The sequence below is a fragment of the Tachyglossus aculeatus genome, chromosome 1 (assembly GCF_015852505.1).
Source record: "Tachyglossus aculeatus isolate mTacAcu1 chromosome 1, mTacAcu1.pri, whole genome shotgun sequence".
Classification (NCBI taxonomy): Eukaryota; Metazoa; Chordata; class Mammalia; order Monotremata; family Tachyglossidae; genus Tachyglossus; species Tachyglossus aculeatus.
This window is the reverse complement of record NC_052066.1, coordinates 74,247,804-74,265,198: the sequence shown is the minus strand read 5'-3', so window position 1 is coordinate 74,265,198 and position 17,395 is coordinate 74,247,804. Positions and strand designations below refer to the sequence as shown.

Below are 17,395 nucleotides of genomic sequence, written 5' to 3'. Positions count from 1 at the left end.
TGAACAGCCCTGGTCCTGGCTGCTTCTTCCCTTTCCTTGGTTCCCCATCGGAGCTACACAAAGGATTCCCCCCTGCTCGAGAAACTTTGGCACCCTGTTGTCAGAAGATGTTATCAGGAGACATCTTGGGGTCATCTCAGACAGGGGGTAGCCGCTTTGATCAGTGTCAGCCCTCCTCAGTTACAGGATCTTCCTGCCAGGCCTATTCATCACACATCCTGTCGTTGAGCCTTGCACACCATGGAGTCGGTTATGCTAAGCTATTAGGGAAAATGCCATCAGTGTCCCTTCTGCTGGAGTATGCTGCTAGGGTGGACAACACTGGCACATAGTAAGCACTTAACAACCATCACAATTATTATTACTATTATTATTTGGGGGTATCTTCTTTTCTCAATCAATCGTATTTATTGAGCACTTACTGTGTGCAGAGCACTGAACTAAGCGCTTGGGATGTACAAGTTGGCAACATATAGAGACAGTCCCTACCCAACAGTGGGCTCACAGTCTAGAAGGGGGAGACAGAGAACAAAACCAAACATATTAACAAAATAAAATAAATAGAATAGATATGGACAAGTAAAATAAATAGAGTAATAAATATGATCAAACATATATATACATATATACAGGTGCTGTGGGGAAGGGAAGGAGGTAAGACGGAAATTCAAAACACTTGAACACTGCATTAATTCAGCAGTCATTCAGTCAGTCGTATAATTGAGCACTTACTGTGTGTAGAGCACTATACTAAGCGCTTGATAGACACTCAACAACCTTTCTCCATCCATAGAACAGAAGGAGAAAGAGATGCCCAGCCACAATGCCCAGCTAATAAAAGCCTAGAGCCAGGGAGGAATGTTTTAAAATGCTGAGGATTGCTGATGGTGCCAAAAAATATCTATTCCATGGGTGACTCCCCTCCAGATAGATTAAATTAATTAAATATTTTTTAAATAAAGAATAAACCATATGAAACCATCTCTTTATGTAAGCTCTCCCCGTTCCTTTCTCTTCCCTCTCTTTCCAAAGCCCCCCTGCAAACACGTCCCTTCTTTTCCCCCAAGCCCAGCTCAACTGGGTGGGAGGAGTCAGGGAGATAGGTGAAGGCCTGAATAGGGTGGGAAAGAACAGAGTTTCGGGCCTGCATTGTCAATGGCAAGCTCTTTCGTGCATTTACATAGTGACAGTAGAGCCATAGAAGACTTGATGAATACAATTAATAGCAGCTAGAAATGTGTGTGCTCATTATGTAGAACACGCAGAGTTAACCCGCATGGCTCTGAGCCAGCCCCACAGCTAATTTGACAGAAATTGTCAGTTATGCGTTGGGAGGAGAGGGGAGGGGGAAGGGATGTGAGGGGACCCCACCTTAACACAATACCAACTAGACGGCTTTGTAACAAGCATTGCCCCCTTTTCCCCTTTCGAGACGTCAATTGCCGAGGGGAAGGATCCCATGAACATGTGATTTTATTGGGGAACCAAAAGAATCACCAGCAAATGTGCTATAGAGTGTGTTCCTAGCAGAAAGAGGGATCAAAAAAATGCACCACCGGGTTTTAGCTCTGAGGCCAGCACTGGTCCCAGCAGACCCATAGTGAAACTTGCTGATGGGTTTTCATTCCCTGAAGGGAATGAAATTTCCTGAGCATCTCTTGTGTGCAGAGCACATACTAGAGAGTACAGCGGGAGTAAAAGAAGTATAGCAAGAGTAAACCTTACCCTGCTTGTCCTCCCAGAGCATACAGTCCAATAGGGGGGTTAGAAATGAATTGATTCTGTACAGCAGGGATAGGGGAATAAAAAACAGACTCTGAGTCCCATGTGGAACAGAGAGTGTGCCCACCTTAATTCACTTGTAATAACAATAATAATAATAATTTTGGTATTTGTTGTTCTTTCTATGTGCCAAGCACTGTTCTTAACTCTGGGTAGATACAAGGTAATCAGGTTGTCCCACATGGGGCTTACAGTCTTAATCCCCATTTTCCAGTTGAGGTAACTGAGGCACAGAGAAGTTTAAGAGATTTACCCAAAGTCACACAGCCAACAAGTGGCAGAGCTGGGATTTCCACTGAGCCACACTGCTTCTCATTCATTCATTCATTCAATCGTATTTATTGAGAGCTTACTGTGTGCAGAGCACTGTACTAAGCACTTGGGAAGTACAAGTTGGCAACATATAGAGACGGTCCCTACCCACCAACGGGCTCACAGTCTAGAAGGGGTAGACTGACAACAAAACAAAACATGTAGACAAGTGTCAAAATCATCAGAACAAATAGAATTGTAGCTATATGCACATCAGTAACAAAATAAATAAAATAGTAAATATATACAAGTAAACTAAATAGAGTAATAAATTTGTACAAATATATACAAGTGCTGTGGGGAGGGGAAGGAGGTAGGGCGGGGGGGGATTGAGAAGAGGAGAGGAAAAAGGGGGCTCAGTCTGGGAAGGCCTCCTGGAGGAGGTGAGCTCTCAGTAGGGCTTTGAAGGGAGGAAGAGAGCTAGTTTGGCGGATGTGTGGAGGGAGGGCATTCCAGGCCACGGGAAGGATGTGGGCCGGGGGTCAATGGAGGGACAGCAGAGAATGAGGCACAGTGAGGAGATTAGCGGCAGAGGAGGAGAGGGTGCAGGCTGGGCTGTAGAAGGAGAGAAGGGAGGTGAGGTAGGAGGGGGCAAGGTGATGGACAGCCTTGAAGCCGAGAGTGAGGAGTTTTTGCTTGATTTGTAGGTTGACAGGCGACCACTGGAGATTTTTGAGGAGGGGAGTGACATGCCCAGAGCATTTCTGTACAAAGATAATCCGGGCAGCAGAGTGAAGTATAGACTGAAGGAAGGAGAGACAGGAGGATGGGAGATCAGAAAGGAGGCTGATGCAGTAATCCAGTCGGGATAGGATGAGAGATTGAACTGACAAGGTAGCGGTTTGGATGGAGAGGAAAGGGCGGATCTTGGCGATGGTATGGAGGCGAGACCGGCAGGTTTTGGTGACGGCTTGGATGTGTGGGGTGAATGAGAGAGCAGAGTCGAGGATGACACCAAGGTTGCGGGCTTGTGAGACGGGAAGGATGGTAGTGTCATCTACAGTGACGGGAAAGTCAAGGAGAGGGCAGGGTTTGGGAGGGAAGATAAGGAGTTCAGTCTTGGGCATATTGAGTTTTAGATGGCGGGCAGATATCCAAATGGAGATGTCCTGAAGTCAGGAGGAGATAGGAGCCTCAAGGGAGGGGGAGAGAGCAGGGGCAGAGATGTAGATTTGGATGTCATCAGCATAGAGATGATAGTTGATGCCATGGGAGTGAATGAGTTCACCTAGGGAGTGAGTGTAGATAAAGAACAGAAGGGGACCAAGAACTGACCCTTGAGGAACCCCTACAGTTAGGGGATGGGAGCGGGAGGAGGAGCCCACAAAGAAGACTGAGAATGAAAGGCCAGAGAGATAAGAGGAGAACCAGGAGAAGACAGAGTCTGTGAAGCCAAGGTTGGATAGCATGTTGAAGAGAAGCGGGTGATCCACAGTGTCAGAGGCAGCTGAGAGGTCAAAGAGGTGGTGAGCTGTCAGTAGGGCTTTGAAGGGAGGAAGAGAACTAGTTTGGCAGACGTGTAGGGGGGTGCTGAATAAAGAAGCAAGTCAGGGAGACGCAGAAGGGAGTGGGAGAAAAGAGAGGAGGGCTTGGTCAGGGAAAGCCTTTCGGAGGAGATGTGCTTCAGTAAGGCTTTTGAAGGCGGGAAGAGTAATCATCTGTCGGATATGAGAAGGGAGAGCGTTCCATGCAAAGAGGCAGGACGTGGGCAAGAGGTCGGAGGAGAGATAGGAACAGTAAGAAGATCAGTATTAGAGGAGCGAAGTATTAATATCAAACAGAGCACAGGCAGAATTACCCAGCTCTCAGGCCCAATACTAGGCTGTGGTGCCAACAGGCTGGAGTGTAGTCATTCAATCATACTTACTGAGCGCTTACTGTGTGCAGAGCACTGTACTAAGCACTTGGATCCAGGCTGTGGATTATTTGGGCTGCTTGCTGCTTCACCTCCTCCTCTCCCCTGGTCACCAATTAATGACCAGTCCCAAATGTCCATATATGAAGGGAGGGCCAAGGAAAAGAGAGGGGAAGGGGAAATCTTTCTCCCCAGTGCTTAGTACAGTGCTTTACACATAGTAATCGCAGAACAAATATCATAAAAAAGATGCAATTGGTAACAGCAAAAAATGATACTAATTATAACTGTGGTATTTGTTAAGCACTTACTATGTGCCAGGCACTGTACTAAGCGCTGGGCTGGATGCAAGCAAATCAGGTTGGATACAGTTCCTGTCACATGCGGGGCTCCCATTCTCAATCTCCATTTTACAGATGAGGAAAGTGAGGCAAAGAGAAGTGAAGTAATGTGCCCAAGGTCACACAGCAGACAAGTGGCGGAGCCAGGATCTGTTAAGCGCTTACTATGTGCAAGGCACTGTACCAAGCACTGGGGTGGATACAAGCACATTAGGTTGGACACAATCCTTGTCTCACGTAGGGCTCACAGTATCAATCCCCATTTTACTGAAAAACAAGTGAATATAAACCTATGCACATATGCGTGCTAAGGATAGCCGTTAGAAGGAGGGGATAAATTGGGAAGTGGAGAATATGGGTTTTTGAGGACATTGAAATTACACTCAGAAGACTAGTTCAGAGTGATGCCCCAGGTTTTAGACCTATTATATTCCAACCATTGCACACCAGATTAGACTCTAATAATAATTCATTCATTCAATCTTATTTATTGAGCACTTACTGTTTGTAGAGCACTGTACTAAGCACTTGGGAAGTGCAATTCAGCAATAGAGACAATCCCTACCTACAACGGGCTCACAGTCTAGAAGCTGGGGGAGACAGACATCAAAACAAGTAAACAAGCATAATTATCGTGGCACTGGTTAAACGCTTACTCTATGCCGGGCATTGTACTAAACACGGGAGGATACAACTTACGGTGATGAGACACAGTCCCTGTCCCACATGGAGCTCACAGTCCAAGGAGGAGGGAAAAAGTAATTTGATTGTTATTTTACAAAAGAAGAAACTGAGGCACAGAGAAGGTCGGTGACTTGCCCAAGGTCATACAACAAGAAATGAAGGGACCAGGATTAGGATTCAGATACCCTGATTCCCAGGCCCGTATTCTTTCCACTAGTCCATGCTGCATCTCTTCTTTTGTCAGCCAAATACAAAACCTTGGGCTACTTTTGTTATCTCTTTGGGTCTCTTCCAGGACTGAGAAAAGCAGAATTTAGTTTGTATCTGAGGTTGACCAGATTGCAACCAAACTGTGGGCGCTCAAGTCCAGTGTGACCCAGACCAAAGTGGGCCAGTGAGGTCTGTTTCAACAGAGGCCTCAGGAGCTGGTGTTGCTCTCCTGGGGGGAACCAAACATAGTCCCCAAAGAGGGAACCAATGCTTGGAGGAATGGAGAGGGGGAAATGGGGAAAATTCAAAGCCACCTCAATACCCTTGGGGTCTCTGGACTGCAGCTAATTGGCTAGAATTCCCCCAACCCATTTCTGCTGGATCTCAGTCCTCAAACACTGTAAACTCATTATGGGCAGGAAACGTGCCTGCTAATTCTGTTGTATTAAACTTGCCCAAGTGCTTTCAGTATGCCACACATAGTAAGCATCCAATAAATCCCACTGATGGATTGAGCAGATCTTGTGGGAAGAGTCAACCACGTTTCAACCAAAATCATCTGGCCTCAGATCTGTGGTGAGTTAGTTGGTGTTATTGCTGCCCTGCAGTACCCCTGAATATTTGTTCTTTCAGGCCTGGGTGACCTTTACTGGGACCTCTGGAATCATTTGGCTGTGATCACTGTGTTTTAAAACTAGTGAATTTGACCCTTTTTCAGGGCAGGGAACGTGTCTCCCAACTCTGTTGTACTCTCCCAAGCTCTTGGCACAGTGCTCTGCACATAGGAGACAATAAATATCATTGATTGTACCCCCTGCCAGGGCAGAGGAAGGAAGGACAGTCTAGTGCATTCCACTGTTTCAAACTGGCCCCAGTACTGTGTATGCCCTAAAGAGTAACATTTGTTTGACAGCAGCAACTGGCTGCTTGAAGGAATCATGTGATGTTTATCATCCTTGTCATCCATCCTAACGTCAACAAACCTAACTTTCCCACTAGTAACCTATAATAGATGTCTTGCCCATCAATTTTCCTTGCCCCTCTTGAACCCACTGATAATTTATGCCTGCCCAACTTCCTGTGAGATGATAGTACCTCTCTGTGGGAAAATAGCAATCGCTTCTCAGTCACTATCAGCCTCTTGATTTTTTTTTCAGAAAGCCACCGAAAGCTAGTATATTGAATTCACCTGTTCAGGGGAATTGATCAAATTCCAGAAGGTTGAAGGGTAATGGGCATAACCCTGACATTTTTGGCTGTCTGGTGTGAAATAGAGTATGGGCAGGGTGAAATAGCCAGCGCCCCAACTCTGCCTTTCCACTCCTCCTGCTGAGGCTGGTTCAGCGCAGCTCAATCCATCTCAGTCCAATTGAATCCAGTTCCAAAAAGCCCTGACAGATCTGGGTTACGCCTGGGTCATTTGGACAGAACACCCTTCCGCTCCTACGGGTCTCCATCTCTCCAGGATGAGAAACACTCTCCAGATCTCAAGATTACTTTGCCCTTCAGAACCTAACTCATTCTCCACTTGGAGATAGCTCCCAGGAAAGGAATGAAACATTTGTGGGAAGGGTTCTTATCATTATTGTCATCACTCTTCATTCCTGGCACTGTGGTTGCGGGCTGAGAAATGCTGAATTGTGAGCTAGAAACCGAAGTGTAATTCCACTTTTGTCTTTGAGCTTGAGAGTGAAATTCGCTAAGAAATGCCTCCTTTCTCCACCCAAATAACTGTCCTGCTGGGAGGCAAGGGGGAGGCTTAGTAAATGGGATGGATCCAATTTGTAGATTTGCCAAACCCATTTCTCAAGATGTTTTTGGTCCTTCTCTCTTGAGTGGTTTGGGCCGTCGTACAGGTGGTGGACAGTGAGAGATTCCAACCCTCTAGACTGAAAGCTCATTATGGTCAGGGAACATGTCTGCTAATTCTGTTGTACTGAACTCTTCCGTGCTTAGTACGGTGCTTTGCACATAGTAAGCACTCGATAAATACCACTGATGATTGGGTTTACATTGTCTACTGCTACTTTCCCTCCAATATATTGTATTCTACAAGTGCTAAGTACAGCGCACAGCTCGAAGTGCTCGGTAAATACCACTGATTGATTGATTTATCCACACTAGCTCTCTGTGTGTGGTATATTTCATGGAAGGCACTACGCATTTTCAGACTTTAGGGGCAGAGACTAATACTGCTTCATTTTTGCAGTCTTTGCCAGCTCTCAAGCCCAGAGCAGCCCGTAAATCAGGTACGCTTAACTAGATCAGAGTTCAGGATTATTCTGCTCCCAAGTCGCATGTGAAGTACTGCTTTTAGCAACGATAGTTTGAAAGGATTTGCTATTTAAGGCCTCCAATTGCCTTGAGAGTGAGTTTGGCTGGCAACAAGAATTCCCGCCCCATTCAGCTCCACATGTAATTACATTAGGTAGCAGGCAGTCTGTTAATTGTGAAGTGGGAAGGGTAGGAGAAGAACTGAGAGGGTACTAACAGTTTGAATTCTTCTGTTAGAATTTCTAGGATGTGTAGTATTCTGGTATTTTCAGAACTCATATGCTGGCTTCATTTTCTGTTCTACACGTTTCATTTTAGCCTGCAAAAAAGAATGTTGCTTATTTCCCCACTGAACTATAAGCTCTTTGTGGGCAGGAAACATGCCTACCAACTGTTATTGTGTACTTTCCCAAGCAGTAAGTGCTTAAAAAATACAACTGATTGATTGATTGATTTCTTCCCGGTTCCCTCAGCATCCCAATGTATTCATTCGTTCATTCAATCAAATTTATTGAGCACTTACTGGATGCAGAGCACTGTACTAAGGCTTGGGAAAGTACATTAGAACATGACATTCCCTGCCCACAACCATCTGACAGTCTAGGGCGGGGAAGACAAACAGCAATACAAATCACTGTAGACATCAATACTACTACTGCCTTAAACTCCTAAATACTAGTTCAGTGCTTTGCACACACTAAGCACTCAATTCATTCATTCAATCATATTTATTGAGCACTTGCTGTGTGCAGAGTACTGTACTAAGTGCTTGGGAAGTACAAGTCAGCAGCATATAGAGATGGTCCCTACCCAATAACGGGCTCACAATCTAGAAATAAATTCCACTGATTAAATGCTATCGATTACCACCAGGTGCTTCCAAGTCTCTCCACATGTTGTTCAAGCTTCCTCAGCCCAGATCAAGAGCTTAGTACAGTGCTCTGCACACAGTAAGTGCTCAATAAATACGATTGAATGAATCAAGCCCATTTGAGGGTGGGGTTGAGTTGCTTCATTGCTCCTTTCTTACTGTCACTATCACCTCCTCTCTCCCCCCCACCCTGCTTTTCTCTAGCAGGGGCTCGATACTCAAGATCACCCTAGGTGGTGGGGTGGTCATTCATTCAATCGTATTTATTGAGCGCTTACTGTGTGCAGAGCACTGGACTAATCATATGCTTCCATTAACCCCCCTGGAACTAACCAGGCTATTGACTTGAATCCACCCCAGTACCTTAGTAATAGTAATAATAATATTAATGATGGTATTTGTTAAGCGCTTACTATGTGCAAAGCACTGTTCTAAGCACTGGGGGGATTCAAGGTGATCAAGTTGTCCCACTTGGGGCTCAGAGTCTTAATCCTCATTTTATAGATGAGGTAACTCAGACACAGAGATGTTAAGTGGCTTGCCCAAGGTCACACAGCTGACAAGTGGCAATGCAGGAATTCGAACCCATGACCTCTGACTCCCAAGCCCGGGCTCTTTCCACTGAGCCACGCTGCTTCTCTGTACTGCTTCACTGTCCTGTGTGCAGCAAGTTGAACAGCCAGTCACCAGCCTGGGATGGTGCAGCCCGGAGGGCCAGCTCTGGCCTGTTGGATCCCAGGAGACTTGACCTGCTCATCCTCCATCCAAAGGATGGGTTTCTGGATTTTGTTTTTAATGGTATTTGTTAAGCACTTACTCTGTGCTAGGCACTGTACTAAGCACTGGGGTAGATACAAGTTAACTAGGTTGGACACAGTCCTTGACACACAAGGAGCTCACAATCAATCCCCATTTTACAGGTGAGGTAACTGAGACACTTGCCTGAGGTCATACAGCAGACAAGTGTCGGCCCACGTCATCCCCCGGGCCTGGAATGCCCTCCATCTGCCCATCCGCCAAACTAGCTCTCTTCCTCCCTTCAAGGCCCTGCTGAGAGCTCACCTCCTCCAGGAGGCCTTCCCAGACTGAGTCCCTTCCTTCCTCTCCCCCTCGTCCCCCTCTCCATCCCCCCCATCTTACCTCCTTCCCTTCCCCACAGCACCTGTATATATGTATATATGTTTGTATATATTTATTACTCTATTTATTTATTTATTTATTTCACTTGTCCATATCTATTCTATTTATTTTATTTTGTTAGTATGTTTGGTTTTGTTCTCTGTCTCCCCCTTTTAGTCTGTGAGCCCACTGTTGGGTAGGGACTGTCTCTATATGTTGCCAATTTGTACTTCCCAAGCGCTTAGTACAGTGCTCTGCACATAGTAAGCGCTCAATAAATACGATTGATGATGATGATGATGAAGTGGCGGAGCCAGGATTAGAACCCAGGTCCTTCTGACTCCCAGGGCATGCTGCTTCTCTGGGCTCTGTTCTAGGGTCCCCAAAACGCATCAGTTCAGAGCTTGAACTTGCAGGTCAGCCGCCCCGACTACTCCTCTGAGAGCCAGCATGCCCTTGAACCCCACTTCAGAGTCAACAGTGGAGAGATGGCCTGTTTCGAAATGCAAGAGGAGTTATCAGGTGGGCGGCTTAGGGAGGCAAAGCTGTGAGTTACTGCTGTGATCCCAGAGCCAAGAACTATCCAGCAGAGGATTAGGGCAAGTCCAAGCAGTATTTAATGTGCACCCCAGTAAGGATTAAATGAAGTGGAAATACCCCAGAAAGGGCTCATACAGTGGAGGTTTTGTTTATGCTAATATGTTCCCACATGGTCCAGGAGCTAATTGGGTTCCTCCTGAGTAGAGGAGATGGTTCATTCATTCATTCATTCAGTCGTATTTATTGAGCGCTTACTGTGTACAGAGCACTGTACTAAGCGCTTGGGAAGTACAGGTTGGCAACATATAGAGACGATCCCTACCCAACTGGCTCACAGTCTAGAAGAGGGAGACAGACAACAAAACAAAACATGTGGATAGGTGTGAAGTCATCAGAGCAAATAGAAGTAAAGCTAGATGCACATCATTGATGAAATAAATAGAATAGTAAATATGTACAAGAGTAAATATGTTCATTCACACCATCTTTCCCCACTCGTTGGGATGAGGGAACTTGGTACTCAGTAAACTTACTTGAGCTCTCCACTGAAGTTGAACACTTCCAGACAATCTCTCTTTGCTTTCCCTTCCTCCTCGCGTCTGCCTCCATGTCCCTCCCATTCAGCCCCTGTCCTGGTCCTTCTCTCTCGTAGGTTGCAAAGGCCCTGTTCCTATCCCTATTCCTAGAGAAGCAGCATGGCTCGATGGAAAGAGCACGGCTTTGGAGTCAGAGTTTGTGGTTCAAACCCTGGCTCTGCCAGTTGTCAGCTGTGTGACTTTGGGCAAGTCACTTAACTTCTCTGGGTCTCAGTTCCCTCATCTGTAAAATGGGGATTAAGACTGTGAGCCCCCCACCGTGGGACAACCTGATCACCTTGTAACCTCCCCAGCACTTAGAAAGGTGCTTTGCAAATAGTAAGCGCTTAACAAATGCCATTATTATTATTATTATCCCATAGAGAAAACCTAGAAAGGAGCCTTCAGCCTCAGGAGATGTTTTCTCCCATTCAAGTCCTGCAGGGTGATACACCTGCCAAATGTGTGAAAGAGGCCTCGAGAAACAATGGGAAGCTTTTGGCAGAAGTGGGTGAGACTCTGTTCTACAACCCATTTTCATCTAGACCCAGTTTATCTAGTGCAGTTTCATTCTTTGCATGGACAAATTGAGCCTCTAAGAGATACAGCAGTCGAAACTCACGAGCCTCACCCTGGAACCCACTGGGAAAGATGGAAATAGGTGAAAAAGGAGGAACACATGGCCTAGTGGAAAGCGCACAGGCCTTGAAGTCAGGGGACCTGGATTCTAATCCCGACTCCACCACTTGCGTGCTTTGTGGCCTTGAGCAAGTCACTTAACTTCTCTTTGCCTCAGTTCTGTCACCGGCAAAATGGTTATTCAATAACCATTCTCCCTCCTACTTCAACTATGAGCCCCATGCGGGACAGGGACTGTGTCGGCCTTATTATCTCGTATCTACCCCAGTGCTTAATGCAGTGCTTGGCTCATAGTAAGCTTTTTAACAAATACCACATCACCATAATTATTAACGCGAAACCCAGACAGCCTAGCAGGTCACCACAGACATTTCCAATTCTCCCTGAGCTCAAAAGCCAAGATCGCCGAGGAATGGTCACCGATCTTGAGAATCGTAAGACCAGAGATCGAGGGGAGCCGACTGATATGATTATTTTTCTATGTGAGATGCTTTGTAGAGAGCAATAGATACCCTTCAGAAAATTGGAGGTTTCCAAAGCTTCATGATTAGAAGTTGATTTTGTTTAAAAAGTGTGGTCACATTAATAACAGGACTTTAATTGTAGGCCATCAAAATGTAGCAGAAAACTTTGAAACAGAACCCATGAAGCTTTATCAGTATAAAAAGAAAATATCAGTTACCTATCCAAAAATAAACCCCGAGGGCCTGCCCTGAAACACTCTGCTGACTAACTTGTTCTAATTAACTTTGTTTTTGATTGTTCCTTAAATTTCTTATAATCAGGCTCAGAAGCTGGCCTATCTGTAAAAATAAACAAACCGAAGAAGTAGGAGGAAAGAGAGAGGAGGTGAAGTCAAATATTTGGGAAATAAGGAGGAAAGGCCCTTCCTATTTAATCTCCTTTCCACAGAGACTGTTTATCTCACTTTCTGCCCCTGTAAACTGTAAATGAACTCAGTCCTGGCAAACCTAGAAACAAGTTGCAGGCAGATTAAATCTTCTGCAGATTCAATTCTCCCATCTCCTCCCTCTCCTCTCTCCTTCTAATCACTCCATCCATTTTTGTTGTTCCACTAGATTCATATTCTTTAACAGTGCCTTTTTAGTAAATCTGGGTTGTAGAGCGGTTTGCCACCCATGTTGGAAAAATAGAATCTTTTGGGGGAAAGACTGATTTTGATTAGACTAGAATGCAGGTTTAGGTAGAGAAAAGACCCAGGAAAAATGTACAAGCCCTGTGTGGGATAGGGACTGTATCCAACCTAATTAACTTGAATCATAGTAAGCATTGGACAAATACCATAAAAAAAGAAGTCAGGGTTAGGGTGTGAAATACACCAGGGGTGCAGATCTGGAGCGAAAGCCCACCCAGGATGCAGAGGCAGAGGGCCTACAGAAGCCATGACCAGCATTATCAGCCCCAGGCTCCCTACTTCTGTGTGCCTCAGTTCCCTCATCTGTAAATTGGGATTGAAGACTGTGAACCCTATGCGAGAAGCTGCCTGGCTCAGTGGAAAGATCATGGGCTTGGGAGTCAGAGGTCATGGGTTCTAATCCCGTCTCTGCCATTTGTCAGCTGTGTGACTTTGGGCAAGTCACTTAACTTCTCTGTGCCTCAGTTCCCTCATCTGTAAAATGGGGATTAAGACTGTGAGCCCCACGGGGGACAACCTGATTACCTTGTGTCCCCCCAGCACTTAGAGCAGTGCTTGGCACATAGTAAGTGCTTAACAAATACCATCATCGTTATTATTATTATTATTATTATCATTATGTGGGACAGGGACTATGTCCAACCTGATTATTTTGTATCAACCCCAGTGCTTACTACAGTGCCTGGCACATATTAAGTGCTTACCAAATACCATTATTATTATTACTATTATTGGGCCTTGGCAAACACCCATCTGGGTGAGGATGAAGAGTTGGAAAAGGCCAGGAGGACCAAGTGTGAGAAAGAGAAAATGGCTCAGGGCTCACAGCTCCTCCCAATTCAACATGCTCATTTGGTGAAATGATCATCTGAACCCATTTCCACTGACATCCCATTTGTGGATCAGCTTTGATGTTGATTAAGTGACCTTTGTCAAGTCACTTAACTTCCCAGTTTGTGTCTCAATTTTCTCACTTGTAAAATGAGGATTCATTTATTCATTCATTCAATCGTATTTATTGAGCGCTTACTGTGTGCAGAGCACTGTACTAAGCGTTTGGGAAGTACAAGTTGGCAACATATAGAGACAGTCCCTATCCAACAGTGGGCTCACAGTCTAGAAGGGGGAGACAGACAACAAAACAAAACATATTAACAAAATAAAATAGAATAAATATGTACAAATAAAATAAATGAATAGAATAATAAATACATATAAACATATATACATATATACAGGTGCTGTGGGGAGGGGAAGGAGGTAAAGTGGGGGGATGGAGAGGGGGAGGAGGGGGAGAAGAAGGAGGGAGCTCAGTATGGGAAGGCCTCCTGGAGGAGGTGAGCTCTCAGTAGGGCTTTGAAGAGAGGAAGAGAGCTAGCTTGGCGGATGTGCAGAGGGAGGGCATTCCAGGCCAGGGGGATGACGTGGGCTGGGGGTCGACGGCGGGACAGGCAAGAACAAGTCACGGTGAGGAGATTAGCGGCAGAGGAGCGGAGGGTGCGGGCTGGGCTGGAGAAGGAGAGAAGGGAGGTGAGGTAGGAGGGGGTGAGGTGATGGACAGCCTTGAAGCCGAGGGTGAGGAGTTTTTGCCTGATGCATAGGTTGATTGGTAGCCACTGGAGATTTTTGAGGAGGGGAGTAACATACCCAGAGCGTTTCTGCACAAAGACGATCCGGGCAGCGGCGTGAAGTATTGATTGAAGTGGGGAGAGACAGGAGGATGGGAGATTGCAGGGGAGGCTGATGCAGTAATCCAGTCGGGATAGGATGAGAGATTGAACGAGCAGGGTAGCGGTTTGGATGGAGAGGATAGGGCGGATCTTGGCGATGTTGCGGAGGTGAGACCAGCAGGTTTTGGTGACGGATTGGATGTGAGGGGTGAACGAGAGAGCAGAGTCGAGGATGACACCAAGGTTGCGGGCTTGTGAGACAAGAAGGATGGTAGTGCCATCAACAGTGATGGGAAAATCAGGGAGAGGGCAGGGAGAGGGAAGATAAGGAGTTCAGTCTTGGACAGGATTAAGATTGGGAGCCCTCTGGGGCATAGGGACTGTGTGCAATCTGAGTATCTTGTATCTACCCCAGGGCTTAGAATAGTGCCTGGCACATAGTAAGTGCTTAAATAATAGTAATGGCATTTGTTAAGCACTTACTATGTGTGAAGCACTGTTCTAAGCACTGGGGTATATACAAGGTAATCAGGTTGTCCCAAATGTGGCTCTCAGTCTTCATCCCCATTTTACAGATGAGGGAACTGAGGCACAGAGAAGTGAAATGACTTGCCCAAGTCACACAGCTGACAAGTGCTGAGCTGGGATTCGAACCCAGGACCTCTAACTTCCAAGCCCACACTCTTTCCACTGAGCCACGCTGCTTCCACAATTATTATGCTCCCTCGCCCTAAAAGCCCCCAAAGACCTGAATGGAGTGTAAGATCAAATTTTGTTTTATGAACCTGATGCAGAGGAGAAAGGCCATCCTATGGATGGTATAAGCAAAATGATGCCATTAATAGTAATAGTGGTATTTGTCAAGTGCTTACTATGTGACGAGTACTGTGGGAGATCAAAGACAATCAGGTCAGAAAGTCTCTGTTCCACATGGGGTTCACAGTCTAAGTAGGAGGGGGAACAGGTATTGAATTCCCATTTTACAGATGAGGAAACAGCACAAAAAAGTTAAATGACCTTCCTAAGCTCTCCTCCTCTCCATCCCCCCTGCCCTACCTCCTTCCCCTCCCCACAGCACCTGTATATGTTTGTACAGATTTATTACACTATTTATTTTACTTGTACATATTTACTATTCTATTTATTTTGTTAATGATGTGCATCTAGCTTTACTTCTATTTATTCTGACGACTTGACACCTGTCCACATGTTTTGTTTTGTTGTCCGTCTCCCCCTTCTAGACTGTGAGCCCGCTGTTGGTTAGGGACTGTCTCTATATGTTGCCGATTTGTATTTCCCAAGTGCTCAGTACGGTGCTCTGCACACAGTAAGCGCTCAATAAATACGATTGAATGAATGAACGAATAAGGTCACACAGAAGGCAAGTGGCAGAACTGGTATTAGAGCCCAGTTCCTCATACTCCCAGGCCCATGCTATTTCAATTAGGCCACACTGCTTCTCATTGACTCCAAACAGCAAGGCAATGCAACATGGATTCCCCGGGCTAACGATGGAAAGTGTCACTTTATACAGTGACCAGTACCTAGAGCAGCACGTTTGGCACATAGTAAATGCTTAATTAAATGCCATTAAAAAAACCCAACCCAGGACAGTGAGGAAGCCTCCCCCGACAGTACTGCAGCTACATTGGGATGGATTGGTTTCACCTATTTTTGAACAGAACATTTTTCTGCTTCTCTTTCTGAAAGAGCGCATATTTGTGTATCTGAGCAGCACCTTGGGGCGTGAATTGACTCACTGTTGTCCCCGTATTCCAGAAAAGGAAACAGGAATGCTGAAAAGGTAAAGGATTCAGCCAACATGACACAATAGGTTGATTGCACTCCTGGGATTAAACTCTGAATTCCTGAATCCCAAGCCTAGGTTTAGGTGACTAGGTCATTCTACCACCCTGTGATTATAATGCCTGAGAGCTGAGAGCATTATTTCACAAGCGCAGTCATTTTTCAATCCTTCAACTAATATATTTCAGCTTTTCTCTTCCACACCAAACTCCACATAATAATTACCCCCATGGGATTGTCAGTGATGGAGACCAGGTCCTATAATAATAATAATGGCATTTATTAAGCACTTACTATGTGCAAAGCACTGTTCTAAGCACTGGGGAGGTTAAAGGGTGATGAGGTTGTCCCACGGGGGGCTCACAGTCTTAATCCCCATTTTACAGATGAGGTAACTGAGGCCCAGAGAAGTTAAATGACTTGTCCAGAGTCACACAGCTGACAATTGGTGGAGCCGGGATTTGAACCCATGACCTCTGACTCCAAAGGCTGTGCTCTTTCCACTGAGCCATGCTGCTTCTCGTATGACTCCCCTCCCCTCCAAAAAACTTACCTTTTTATCGCCCCCTGGAAGGGCAGTGGTTTTGAGTTCCAGAATTGCCAAGAGATTGGCAAATGTATAAAGACCAGTCCCAGACATAGAATCATTAAGAGAAACATCAAGACCTCTCTTCTAAATTTGGCTGGAAGAAAATGGTGGAAATTTATCCCCTACTCAGTATTTCACTGAGGCAAATATTTAGTCCTCTCTGTTCCTACATTTAGTCCATTACACCGTAATCATAGAAATAAGAAGGAAGGTTGGGATTTAGACTTACCCCTTTGCAAGTCTCTAAAATATTCTGTGGAATGCAAGAGTGCATCCAATAATGTCTTCTTTAGAAACAATTTTTAAAATTCTGTAAGACACCCCTGCAGTTTTTGTAGGGCTGGAAAGACCACTTTACCATATGTGCATCATTTCTTTCTCAGAGTTCTTCATGCCTTGGGAAAAGTTTGATTGTGCCTTTAGACAGTTTTACCTTGTATCATTAATCATTCTCTAATCCCTAGGGCCATGATTTTTTACCCCAATTTCAATCTGGTGATAAGATATGTCCAGGAGAGAAACTAGTTTCATTTCATGAGTTTGTACCACTACCTAAGTCAGACATTCAATATTGGACCTCAGCATTTGAACCTGTTTGAAGAGAATGAATTGACTGTGTCATTGTTAATGCAATAAGCAAAGCTGAGCCTAACTTTGGTCTATTCTATTCCAGTGATGCAGTCTGTACCAGCAGAAATGGGTATTTATTAGCAAAGGTGAATGGTTCTTAAATATAGCCACCTACCAAACTGGGTTTTCAGCTAGTTTCTGTTCCCTTCCAATTGGCTTGGATTGCCAATCAGTTAATCAATCATGTTGATTAAGCACTTACTGTTTGCAGAACACTGTACTAAGCACTTGGGAGAGTATGGTATAACAGAGTTGGTAGAAACATTCCCTGCCCACAAGGTTCACTGTCTAGAGGGGGAGACAGACATTAATATAAATGCATAAATTGTGGATATGTATATC

General features: G+C 45.2%; 1 protein-coding gene across 1 annotated transcript in view; it reads left to right on the top strand.

Moving 5' to 3' along the window:
• The window catches only part of HS6ST1 (heparan sulfate 6-O-sulfotransferase 1), a 431,756-nt gene that overhangs the window by 344,786 nt on the left and 69,575 nt on the right, over positions 1 to 17,395 (top strand). The window lies entirely within an intron of this gene.